Genomic DNA, 12,559 nt, shown 5'->3' on the forward strand with positions numbered 1-12,559 from the left:
TAACAGATAACAAGGAGGGGTAACCATAGAAACACACTAATTGACACTAACACTTGGTAAGTCTTATCCTTAAGGCATCCTCTGAGTGTCTCTGAACAGTTCATCTTGCAGCCTTCTCTGGACATTGTTCCACTGCCTGTTTCACTTGAGATTGATAGATCCAGTGCTGTTTTCCCGCAACTTTAATAGCCAATGGTGTAGTTAGCACTACCAAGTAAGGTCCTTGTCACTTGGGTTCCAATTCAGGAGCATGATGTCTTTTTACCCACACCAGCTGTCCAGGTGAGAAAGAGTGGATGTAGTTTTTCTCAGGAGGCCGATAGGCCTTGGCTACCAAAAGATAGGCATGGAAAAGAACATGCTGCAAAGCCTGCAGGGACTGTACAAGATTGTGGTTAGACATTTCTGTTAATATGCTTTCCCCAAGTTTAGGAACCAAAGGGGGCAGTCTGCCATAAATTATTTCAAAGAGAGGGAATCCTCTAACATAAGGGTTGCATCTTGCTCAGAGGAGAGCAAAGGGGAGGAGGCTTACCCAGTCATGGCCAGTCTCTGTAATTAATTTAGTTAAAGTTTCCCTTAAGGTCCTATTCATTCTTTCCACCTTCCCTGAACTCTAAGGTCTATAAATACAATGTAATTTCCAATTTATTCCTAGGGCCTTAGATAATATTTGAGTAACTTGGGCCGAGAAGGCTGGGCCATTGTTGGACCCCACTGCTAAGGGTAAGCCCAAGGAATTACCTGTTACATGAATGGTTTCAGTTTTTGTCGGGAATGCCTCAGCCCAGCCTGAATAAGTGTCCACTTGTACCAATGGTTATGGATACTCATATTTTCCAGGCTTTATTTCCTTGAATTCCACTTCCTCAAATTACCAGGTGAGGTTCTCACACGCATGCCCTCTCCACATGTTCCTGCCTTCCAGCATTTACCTGTTGGCAACTTTCTACAGGCAGGCTGAGGCTCCACTGGTTTACAAGGCAGTTTTAGGCAGTGGCCTAGGGCAATTTACCAGGGTGATAGATAACCAGATGTAAACAGACAGAAGGCTTGAGCCTGTACTCATGTTTTGCAAGTGCACACATGTCACATTTGTACACTTGTTACCACTGTTTTTTATGCCTCTTCCTTTCATCTTAATGACTAGCAGCTCAAGAGGCCCCACTGGTTTTAGGGCAGCCTCCTGAGCTACCTGATCAGGTTGGTTATTTCCCTGAACCTCAGGGGTCTCCAATTTCTTTAATGCCTGTTTAGTCCTCTGAAGCTCAGTCTGGAGCTTGGAGACTTCTTCCATTTTATTTTGGCTTTCCTCCTCCTTGTCTCTCAGGCTCATTTTCATGATCTCAATCTCCTTCTCAAAGGCCTCCTTAACTTGCAAGTGTTCTGCCAGGGGCACAGAAGAGTTGCTTTGACCATCCATCTGCTGCTGTGGCCTGCTCACAGCCCACTGCGCCTCACAGCACCTTTGCTTGCTCTTCATCTCCTCCTTTAAGTTCTCAGTGGTGCTATTGACAGACTTTTTCAGCATCTTCACCTGATCGGTTGGGACATGCTCCTTCTGCGTTCAACTCTGTGTAGCAAGGGTCTCTGCAGTCTGTTTGGCCTTTTCCTCTAGAGCTTCTCTTTTGTTGTTTTTCCTTCAGTGTATTTTTGTGACAAATCTTTCCACTGCTTGTTTAGCTCTTCTGTTTTTATGCCTAATGCTCTTTCCATTTCCCGGGCATTCCCAATCTGAGCACGTGTGTCCTTTAACTGTTTCTGAAGAATGAGATCTCCTTCTTGAGCCTGATGTTTTCCTGCTCACTTTTCTTGGTCTCTTCTTCTCTGACACAGCACTTCTGTGTCTGCTCTGCTAGCTGCTCTTTCAGTTCTTTCTCTGTTGCTTTGAATTTCTGCTCACACTCTTCAAAGCTGATAATGGGTGTGTACTTCAGCCTAATACATTCTTGTATCATATCTAGCTCCTTCTTCTGGGCCTTGATTTCTGTGTGCAGTGTCAGGATCTCCTCCTGGCCTCGCTTGTAGTCAGCAAGGATGGCAGTGTTGGCGTCCTGTGCCTCCTTCAGCCTCTGACCTGTGGCCCCCAGCTTGGCCTCATGCTCACCCAGGCTGATGTACTTGGATTCCATTTGATTCTGAGTGTTTTCTGGGTTCCTCTGAGGATTTCGTTCTCATCTTTGACTTTTATAAGTTCCTGATTTATGTCTTCAAATCTTTTCTTCACTTCTGATAATTCTCTCTTAGTTTTCTCGAGCATGCTGGTTCAATGTGTTTTTAACCTCTTTGTGGGTTTTGACTGGCACATACTGGAGATTCAAGCCAGTATTTTCAGACAGGAGTGTGTGAATTTTTTCTTGGCCACATTTTTTGTTGTTGTTGTTAAGTTCAGGGGGCTCATTTAAGTTGAACAAGGCTGGATTTCAGAGTCCTGAGCTCCTTTCCATGTTTCTCAGGAGATAGGAACACAGTTTCCAGGTGGCTAACGTGCTTACTTAACCTGTCATTTTCCATCGTTCTCCTCCTTGGACATTCCTCTTTCCAATGTCCCTTTCGATGCAATAAGACCACTGATCTAGTCATAGTGATTCCCTACTTCCAGTTGCAAAAGAATTATACTGTCTTCGCCAAGGGTTTCTTGATCCCTGTCTTGGTGCTGCTACCAAAACTCGAACCCCCTTCTTTGACTGTTTTTCTTCCAGGGTATATCTGTTATCAAACACCCACTGGGCAAACACTACCAACTCAGATAACACCTTTCCCTCAAAACCTTATAACTTTCAAAGCTTTCTTCTAATAATATCTGGGGGTGACTGAGTAATCAAGGCCGTATTTAGGACTCTTCAATTCTCTGGGGCTTCAGGATCTATAGGCATATAGGTCCTATAGGCCTCAAAGAAACATTCTAGAAAAGCAGTGGCAGACTCACTGGGGAGTTGCACAGTCTCACTCACCTTAGATAAATTAGTTGGCTTCCTAGCCACTGCCCATATCCCTTCCAACAGTCTGGCGATAATTGATAAGCACCTCTTTACCTCAATGGCTGTTGTAGTCTGAGCTTGGGCAAGTCTGGGGAAAGACTTGCTCCAAATAGACTGGGTCATCAGTGGAGGAACTGACTTCAAGCCACCATATATGATGGGTTCCCTTTCCTCCCAGGTGAACAGCACCTGTAGAAGTTGCTGACAGGGGCTGGGAAGGTGGCTCAGTGGTAGAGCACTTGCCTTGCATGCATGATGCCATGGGTTTGATTCCTCAGCACCACATAAGCAAAAAGAAAAAAGCCAGAAGTGGCGCTGTGGCTCAAGTGGTGGAGCGCTAGCCTTGAGCTGAAGAGCTGAGGGACAGCAGAGTCCAGGCCCCACAACCAGACCCCCTCCCCCCCAAAAAGAAGTTTCTGACAATCATCCCAAGTGAGCTGGTGTGTGAAAAATACTGTCTCCAAAGAGGAACCCTATTGCATTGCTAGTGGGAATGTACACTAATACAACCACTCTGGAAAGCAGTCTGGAGGTACCTCAGAAAGCTAAATATAAACCTCCCCTATGATCCAGCCATACTACCCCTAGGCATCTACCTCAAGCAACAGGAACCCAGGATACAAGGACACATGCACCTCCATGTTCATTGCTGCACTGTTCACAAATAGCCAATATGGAAACAACCCAGATGTTCCACTACTGATGAATGGATCCAAAAATTGTGGTACCTATAGACAATGGAAGATTATGTAGCCATTAGAAAGGACAAAATATCTGGGTGCTGATGGCTCACACTTGTAATCTGAACTACTCAGGAGGCTGAGATCTGAGCAGTTCAAAGCCAACCCAGGCAGGAAAGGCCATGAGATTCTTATCTCTAATAAACCACTCAGAAAACTGGAAGTGGTGCTATGGCTCAAATGGTAGAATGCTAGCCTTGAGCCCAGGTCTAGAATTCAAGCCCCACAACCAACAACAACAACAAGAAAAAGAACAAAATAATGTCATTTCCAGGGAAATGGATGGAACTAGAACAAATCATGTTGAGTGAGGTAAGCCAAGATCAGAGAGACAAATGACACATGGTCTCCCTGATATGTGGATGTTAAATTCAAAATTCAAGGAAATATGACAAAGTAAACAGGACTCAAGAAACAAAGGGCCCCCACTCAATTTGTCGTACCATTTCTAAGTGACTCCATGTTCTTAACCACATACATAGTGTACACACACACACACACACACACACACACACACACACACACACACACATATGAGGGAAGCTAGAAGGAGGGCATAGAGTCAGAGGGAAACAGGGGAAAAAATACAACAGTGGAGCCCATCAGCTGCACTGGACATGGATGAAAATGCACCAAGCAACTCAAGGGCAGTGATGGAAGGGAGAGAATTAGAGGGAAAGAGGGAACAGCTAACACTAATCAAAAGGAAAGAAACGTACCTATCACCGGATGTGGAAGAAATAGTTGTATGGTCAAAGCTTGTAGAATTCACAAACATTATAGACCATGATCATGACAAGTTGCTTGTGAAGGTTAAACTGTGTTTGTGACTTTAAGTATCACTATCCCACAATATTGTGAAATTTGTGAAACTTATGTAATCACAATTTCAATAAAAATGATTTAAAAATTAAAAAACCAGAAATCTCAACCAAAAAAAACAAAACAAAAAAGAAAAGAATATATTGTTTCAAATAATGAGATTGAGCCCCTGGGGTTTTTCAGAAAAGGACGGATTTCGCTGTTTCCAGTTATACAGGTCACTGGTTGCAAAGGGAGCATAAACTAGAAGGGGGTTTGCCCACTGTTTCCCCCAGGCACCTGGCTCAAGGGTAGTCAGGGGACTCTACCACCTTTTGCCTCCTCAGGCGGGTACAAGGCACCACTTCTGGTATGGAGGGACTTAACATGGGATGCACTGATGACACAGAATAAGAGGGAGAATATACCAGTGGGTCTTTCTCTGGGGGGTTCTGTAACACTGAGGGAGATTTTTCAGTTACAGTTTCACTTACAAGAACTTTAGGACATTGTTTTCCCATCCTGGTAAAAAGGAGTAAGCAGAGGTATATACAGAACACAGATAGACCTAGTAAGAAACATACACAGACAAGTAGCCACAGACACTGAACCCCCATGTCTCATATGGCCCAGATGACCTCTTGTGGAGGTCCCAGATGACTTCTGAAAGAAGCCCTAGATCACTGCTCGAGGAGATTCCAGAGTGAGCATACTCAACCTCAAGATCACAATTAGAAATGGGCAGCTTAGCCAGGTGCTGATAGCTCACACCTGTAATCTTAGCTCCTCAGGAAGCTGAAACATAATGATTGAGGTTTGAAGCCAGTCCATGTGACGCTTATCTTCATTTAACCAGCAGAAGGCCGGAACTGGAACTGTGGCTAAAGCGATAAATCACCAGCTTTGAGTAAAATGGTAAAGGACAACATTCAGGCTCTGAATTCAAGCCCTAGGACTGGCACAGGGAGTAGGGGGGGAAGGAGAGAGAACAGGATGGAAAAGGAAGGGAGAGTAGGGACAGAAGAAGAAAAGGAGACAGGAAGAGGGAGGGAGGGAGGAAGGGGAGAAGGGAAAAGGAAGAGGAAGAAAGGAAAGAAATGTGAGGGGTTTTATCATAATTTCCTACCTTCATGTCATGTTCTGATCATATTCACCCCTCTGTTACTCTTTCTTATTTCTCTCCCTTCTTCTGTATCTTTCTCCTTCCATCTCTTTAGCAATAGTCCCCTTTTTACTTCAGTGACCTTGAAAACCACGGTCTTTTTAATGGCTAGCATTAGTTGTCATCTGTAACTGTCAATTCTCTGCAATTAATGTGAGAAAATTATGATGCGTTAGATAAGAAGATTTCAATGAAAACAACCACGACTAAGCCAAGTGCAGGTGCTCATGCCTGTAATCCTAGCTCTTCACAAGGCAAAGATCTAAGAATAGCTATTTGAAGAAAGCCCAGACAGAAAAGTCTGTGAGACCTACTTCCAGGTAATCTGAAAAGAGCAAAAGTGGAGGTGTGGCTCAAATGATAGAGTACCAGCCTTGATCGAAACAGCCAAGTGGGAGTTTCAAAACTCTTCAGTTGCCCAAGATGATTGCTCTCTCTCTCTCTCTCTCTCTCTCTCTCTCTCTCTCTCTCTCTCTCTCTCTCTCTCTCTCTCTCTCTCTCTCTCTCTCTCACACACACACACACACACACACACACACACAAAACTAAATGACTGAGTAGTTCACATGCCATTTCTCCACTATAGCTTATAATTCCCAGTTTTAAAGGAAAATCTGCAGAATGGTAAGAACTAGTCACTGTGGTGTAAATTTGACATGTAAGCATTCATTTTGTTTAAATAACAGGTTTCTTAAATTGTTAGGGTTTTGTAAGTTGGATGAAAAAAAGTGTGTGTGCATGCACAGGCATGTGCATGGGTGGGTATGCATGAATTCTCTGTGCAAGATTCTGTGCTTAATTAAGGTTTAAGAAATATTGAAGTTACCTAAAAGAAATTAATCTATGTATAGGGAATAGTCTAATATGGGTAATTGAGTTGCATATTTGGATTTCTTCTGTGTTTGCTTTCAACATCTGTAAAGCCAGATGCATATAAACACAATTTACACATACATCTCAAAGAAGTGTTTATTGATGAACAAAATCTGTAATGTTTTCATGAGCTTGGGTTTTGTCTGCAGTAGAGGTCTCCATCTGTCTTTCTTTGGCTTCATGAACTTTTCTGAGTATTGGAAAATCAATCACACAAACAAAAAACACTTCATCTTGAACAGACCTGTTTCTCTAGAATCTATTTATCTGGTGCATGAGTATGTGAAATAGTGATGTTTAGTGGTAATCATGTAAATAGCTGTGTGACCAAATATGTACATGAGCATATTTCTGCAGTATGCAAGTTCTAGACAACACATTGCCCCTAGAAAAATGTACATTTGTGGGCCAAGAAAAATGTATTAGAGACCAAGTTTTGCATATATCTATAAAACTGTGATTGCTCCACCATAATTTTGGCCTGGGGACTAGCAATCTCTTAAAGTAATTAATATAGCAAGGTGCTGTTGGATCATGCCTGTAATCCTAGCTACTCAGGAGGCTGAGATCTGAGGATCATGGTTTGAAGCCAGCCCAAACAGGAAAGCACTAAACTAAAACAAAACAGAAGTAGATCTGTGGCTCAAGTGGTAGAGCAGGAGCCTTGAATATAAAGAAACTAAGAGACAGCATCCAAGCCCTGAGTTCAAGCCCAAGGATAGGCACAAAAAATTAATATAGTAGTTCAAATGCCTAGCCCAGAATCACACCTTTATCAATTATTCTTCTCACTCGAACAAACATTCTGTAATAAGTCCTCATTTAGTTATGAAAATTTCACCTCTCTGCTCAATTCCATCTTCAGCTGTGGCTGAATTTTTGTTTCTGTTTTTAAATGTCGTTTTGATTATCTGTAAGGTTTGCTGGAGTCCAGCAGAATAATTAAATCCATGTACCTTGTCAGTTGGGTTTTTCCTTTACTGCTGAGAGGTTGCTAGGATACCCCTAAAGATACAATTCTCTTGATTAACTGCACAAGCCAGATTGCCCAAGACACATTTTTATTCATTCATAGAAATACAGGTCAGGCTTGCATTTAAATTTATAACAAGATGAGTGCCATATATCTCCGGATGCTTTTAGCATTACAGAAATGTATTTAGGTAAGCTTACAAAGAATGTGTTTTGAATGATAATTTAGTGCATAAGAATTAACCATCATTATTTTAAGCAGAGTTTCCCTTTGGGTTGTTCAATGAATGTGGATTTGAGGCTTAAAATTTTTTTGAATTTGAAATCACTATGGGAAGATAGATGTAACTGTGTCCGTAGCTCTGTAGAAATTCTGTTGTGGTTATTAGGATTTATTTTTTATTGGTGTGTCTGATTTCAAAATCTCATGTATATATTGTAGCCATTGTTTCTGGGTTATTGACTCAAAAACAGGAAACTTACAAGTGAAAATAGAACTAACAGAGAAAAACAGAACATCTATAATGGTTTGATTTGATGGAGACAGTTGTTTCAGAGGTTAAGGACTTACCCTAGTGGTGTTTTCCTTAACAATGATTTTATGGCTAATAAGTTGCTGTGTTTGATTCTTATCACTGCCCGTGCTATCCATTTGTTCATTTATCAAGTGTGTACAGAGCTCTTTTTTTATTGTGAAAATACTGTACAGAGGAGTTACAATTACATGGGCAAGATAATGAGCACATTTCTTACCAAGCATTGCAGCCTCCTCCTTTGTTTACCCTTCACATCCCTTCCCATCCTCTCCCCACCTCTCCACCCAACCCTCCTCCCCCACTACCAAAGTTGTAAAGTTCATTTTCAACATATGACTCATCGTTGCAATGCGTTCACCTGTATCCCTGTTTAAACAATTTGCTTTTTCCCTTCCCCTCCACAAATTATAACATCAAATACAGTGAAAGCAGGGGTTATACCGTGGGGGAGGGACAGACAAAGCAACAAAGAAATAATCTTATAAATATGTTAGAAACAATCACATGAAAGAAAAAAACATTTGAATACATATCTTAGGGTTCATTTCCCTAGCATCAACTTATCTGACCTTTCCTGCTTGACTCAGACATATACTAGTTATTGCAAATAAGGGAAACCATGGGACCCATGTTTCTTTGGGCCTGGCTTACTTCATTTAATATAATTTTTTCCACGCCTTTCCATTTCCTAACAAATGGGGCAATGTCATTCTTTCTGATGGAGGCATAGAATTCCATTGTGTATATATACCACATTTTCTTGATCCATTCATCTACTGAGGGGCATCTGGGTTGATTCCATATTTTAGCTATGGTAAATAAGGCTGCAATAAACATAGTCGTGCTGGTAACTTTAGTGTGGTCTTGTTTGTGAACATTTGGGTAAATGCCCAAAAGTGGGATTGCTGGGTCATAGGGGAGCTCTATGTGGAGTCTTTTGAGGAACCTCCATACTACTTTCCAAAGTGGTTGAACAAGTTTACACTCCCACCAACAATGCAGTACGGTTCCCTCCTGTCCACATCCCCTCCAGCATCCGTTGTTATTAGAGTTCTTGATTATAGCCATTCTAACTGGGGTGAGGTGGTGTCTCAATGTTGTTTTGATTTGCATTTCTTTTATGGCTAGGGAGGTTGAACATTTCTTCGTGTGTCTATTGGCCATCCTTCTTTCTTCTTCAGAGAAGTTTCTCTTTAAGTCTTTAGCCCACTTATTATTGGGCAGTTGTTTCTTTGAAGATTTGCCTTTGGGAGATTTAATTTTTTGAGTTCCAGGTATATTTTAGATATGAGACCCTTGTCTGTTGTATGGCTAGTGAAGATCTTCTCCCAATCTGTGGGCTTTCTATTGATCTTGCTAGCTATGTCTTTGCCTGCAGAAGCTCTGCAATTTCATGCAATCCCATCTGTGTTTCTGGGTTTCTATTAAGAAAATTTTGGCTAGTGTCAAGGAGACCTAGAGTTTCTCCTATTCCATCCTGTAATGTTTTCAGAGTGTCTGCTTTGACTCCGAGGTCTTTGATCTATTTGGAGTTGATTCTGGTGCAGGGTGATATATAAGGATCTAGCTTTAGTTTTCTACAAGTAGTTAACCAATTTTGCCAGCACCATTTACTGAAGAAGCTGTCTTTCTTCCATTCTATTTTTTTAGCTCCCTTATCGAAGATTAGATGGCTATAGGTCTGTAGGTTCATTTCTGGGTTTTCAATTCTATTCCTTTGGTCCTGAGGTCTGTTCTTGTGCCAGTACCAAGCTGTTTTGATTACTATGGCTTTGTAGTAGAGTTTGAAATTTGGTCTTGATATTCCTCCATCACTGTTCTTTCTGTTGAGGATCGTTTTTGCTATTCAGGGTCTTTTATTGTTCCATATAAATTTTTGGATTGCCTCTTCTATTTCCTTGACGAATGAGGTTGGAATATTTATAGGTATCACATTGAATTTGTAGATAGCCTTGGGAAGTATTGCCATTTTCACAATGTTCATCTTTCCAATCCAGGAGCATAGGAGTTTTTGCCCCTTTCTAAGTTCTGTTTTGATTTCCTTTTTCAAGTTTTTAAAGTTTTCATCAGAGGTCCTTCACTTCTTTGGTTAATTTAATTCCTAGGTATCTTATTTTTTGTGGGAGTATTACAAATGGAGTTGCTTTCCTAATTTCAGCCACACTTTTCTCATTGTTGGCATACAGAAAAGCCATTGATTTTTGAAGTTTAATTTTATAACTTGCTACTTTGCCAAAGTTTTGAATCAGCTTGAGTAATTTGGGAGTGGAGTCTATGGGATTTTTAAATACAAGATCATGTCATCTGCAAAGATGGAGAGTTTTACTTCTTCTTTCCCTATTTGGATCCCCTTTATGTTTGCATCTTGTCTTATTGCTATAGCTAGAAATTCTAATACTAGATTGAAGAGAAATGGAGAGAGTGGACATCCTTGTCTGTCTTGTTCCTGAGTTAAGAGGAAATGGCTTTAGTTTTTCGCCATTAAGTATAATGCTGGCTGTAGGTTTGTCATATACAGCCTTTATTGTATTGAGGAATGTTCCATGGATTCCTAATTTTTCCAGAACCTTCATCATAAAGGGGTGTTGGATCTTGTCAAATGCTTGTTCTGCATCGATTGAGATAACCATGTGGTTCTTAATCTTGCTCCTGTTGATGTGATGAATCATATTAATTGATTTGTGTGTATTGAACCAACTTTGCATCCCTGAAATGAATCCTGTTTGATCATGGTGTATGATTTTTTGGATGAATTGTTGAGGTTGATTGGCCAGAATTTTGTTGAGAAGTTTTGCATCAATGTTCATCAAAGAAATAGGTCTATAGTTCTCTTTCATTGATGAGTCCCTCCTGGTTTTGGGATGAGGGTTATGATGGCTTCATAGAATGAGTTCGGTAGTGAACTTTCTCTTTCAATTTCATTGAAGAGTGGGAGGAGTATTGGTGTGAGCTCTGCTTTGAAGGCCTTGTAGAATTCCACTGTAAAGCCATCTGGTCCTGGCCTTTTCTTATATGGGAGGTCTCTTATTGCTGTTTCTATTTCAATGCTTGATATGGGCCTGTTAAGATGGTTTAACTCATCTTGGTTTAGTTTCAGCATGTCAATATTTGCTAGCAAAAGGTCCATTTCTGCCAAGTTCCCAAACTTATTAGCATAAAGTTTTGAGATGTATTCCCTTATAATGTTCTGAATCTTGGTTGTTTCTGTGGTGATGTTTCCATTCTCATCTCTGAGTTTATTTATTTGGGTGTGTTCTTTTCTTTTTCTGATAAGATTTGCTAAGGGTCTGTCAATTTAGTTTATTTTTTTGAAGAACCAACTCTTGGTTTTGTTGATTCTTTCTATGGTTTTTTTGGATTCTAATTCATTTAATTTTGATTTAATTTTAATTATTTCTTTCCATCTACTGGATTGGGGTTTATCTTGCTGCTCTTTTTCATGGAGGCTCAGATGTCTCATTAAATTGTTGGTTTCAGATCTCTCCAATTTGTTGAGGTAGGAACTCAGAGCTATAAACTTGCCCCTGAGTACTGCCTTTGCTGTGTCCCAGAGGAGCTGGTAGTTTGTGTGTTCATTTTTGTTGAATAGCATGAACATTTGAATTTCCTTTCTAATCTCTTCCATGACCCACTCATGATTCAGCAGTGTGTTGTTCAGCCTCCATGTGTTACAGGATTTTCTTTGGTGGCTTTGGTGTTGAGTTGTAATTTTATTCCCTTGTGGTGTGAGAGAATGCAAGGTATAACTTAAATGTTTCTGAATTTGGACAAGTTTGCTTTGTGGCCTAAAATGTGGTCTATTTTGGAAAATGTTCCATGTGCTGCTGAGAATAACGTGTATTCTGATGCTACTGGGTGAAATATTCGGTAGATGTCTGTTAAATCTTGTTGATCTATGCAGTTGTTTAGATCTGTGGTTTCTCTGTTGAGTTTTTGCTGAGTTGATCTATCTAGTGGGGAATGTGGTGTGTTAAAGTCCCCAACAATTAATGTGTTTGGATCTATGTAGGATTTGAGAGAAATTAGTGCTTCTTGGATAAATTTGGGTGCTCCGTTGTTTGGTGAATAGATATTTAAAATTGTAATATCCTCCTGAAGGAGAGATCCCTTAATTTGTATGTAGTGACCTTCTTTATCTCTTCTCACTAATTTTAATTTGAAGTCTATTTTATCTGATGTTAGGATTGCAACTCCTGCCTGTGTATGGGGGCCATTTGCTTGGTAAATTTTGTTCCAGCCTTTCACATTGAAAATGTGTTTGTTTTTATGGGAAAGATGTGACTCCTGAAGGCAGCAGATAGAAGCATCTTGCTTTTTAATCCAACTAGGCAGTCTATGTCCCTTAATAGGAGTTAAGTCCGTTAATGTTGAGAGATAGGACTGAGAGGTATTTGGGGGTTCCTGCCATTTTATCCACCTTCTTGGAGGCTGCGGCAACTGGGTTCTTCCTATGGTTCTTGGATTTTCAGTTTGGGTGCAGTTTCTTGGCCTTTA

At 40.7% G+C, this 12,559-nt stretch overlaps 1 pseudogene; it reads right to left on the reverse strand.

Annotated features, from left to right (window-relative positions):
* Positions 1-226: 226 nt before the first annotated feature.
* Positions 227-2,514, reverse strand: LOC138819016 (uveal autoantigen with coiled-coil domains and ankyrin repeats-like; annotated as a pseudogene).
* Positions 2,515-12,559: the final 10,045 nt, after the last annotated feature.

Source organism: Dipodomys merriami, unplaced genomic scaffold (genome assembly GCF_024711535.1).
Source record: "Dipodomys merriami isolate MVZ:Mamm:240054 unplaced genomic scaffold, mDipMer1.0.p SCAF_8, whole genome shotgun sequence".
In the NCBI taxonomy this organism is placed as follows: domain Eukaryota; kingdom Metazoa; phylum Chordata; class Mammalia; order Rodentia; family Heteromyidae; genus Dipodomys; species Dipodomys merriami.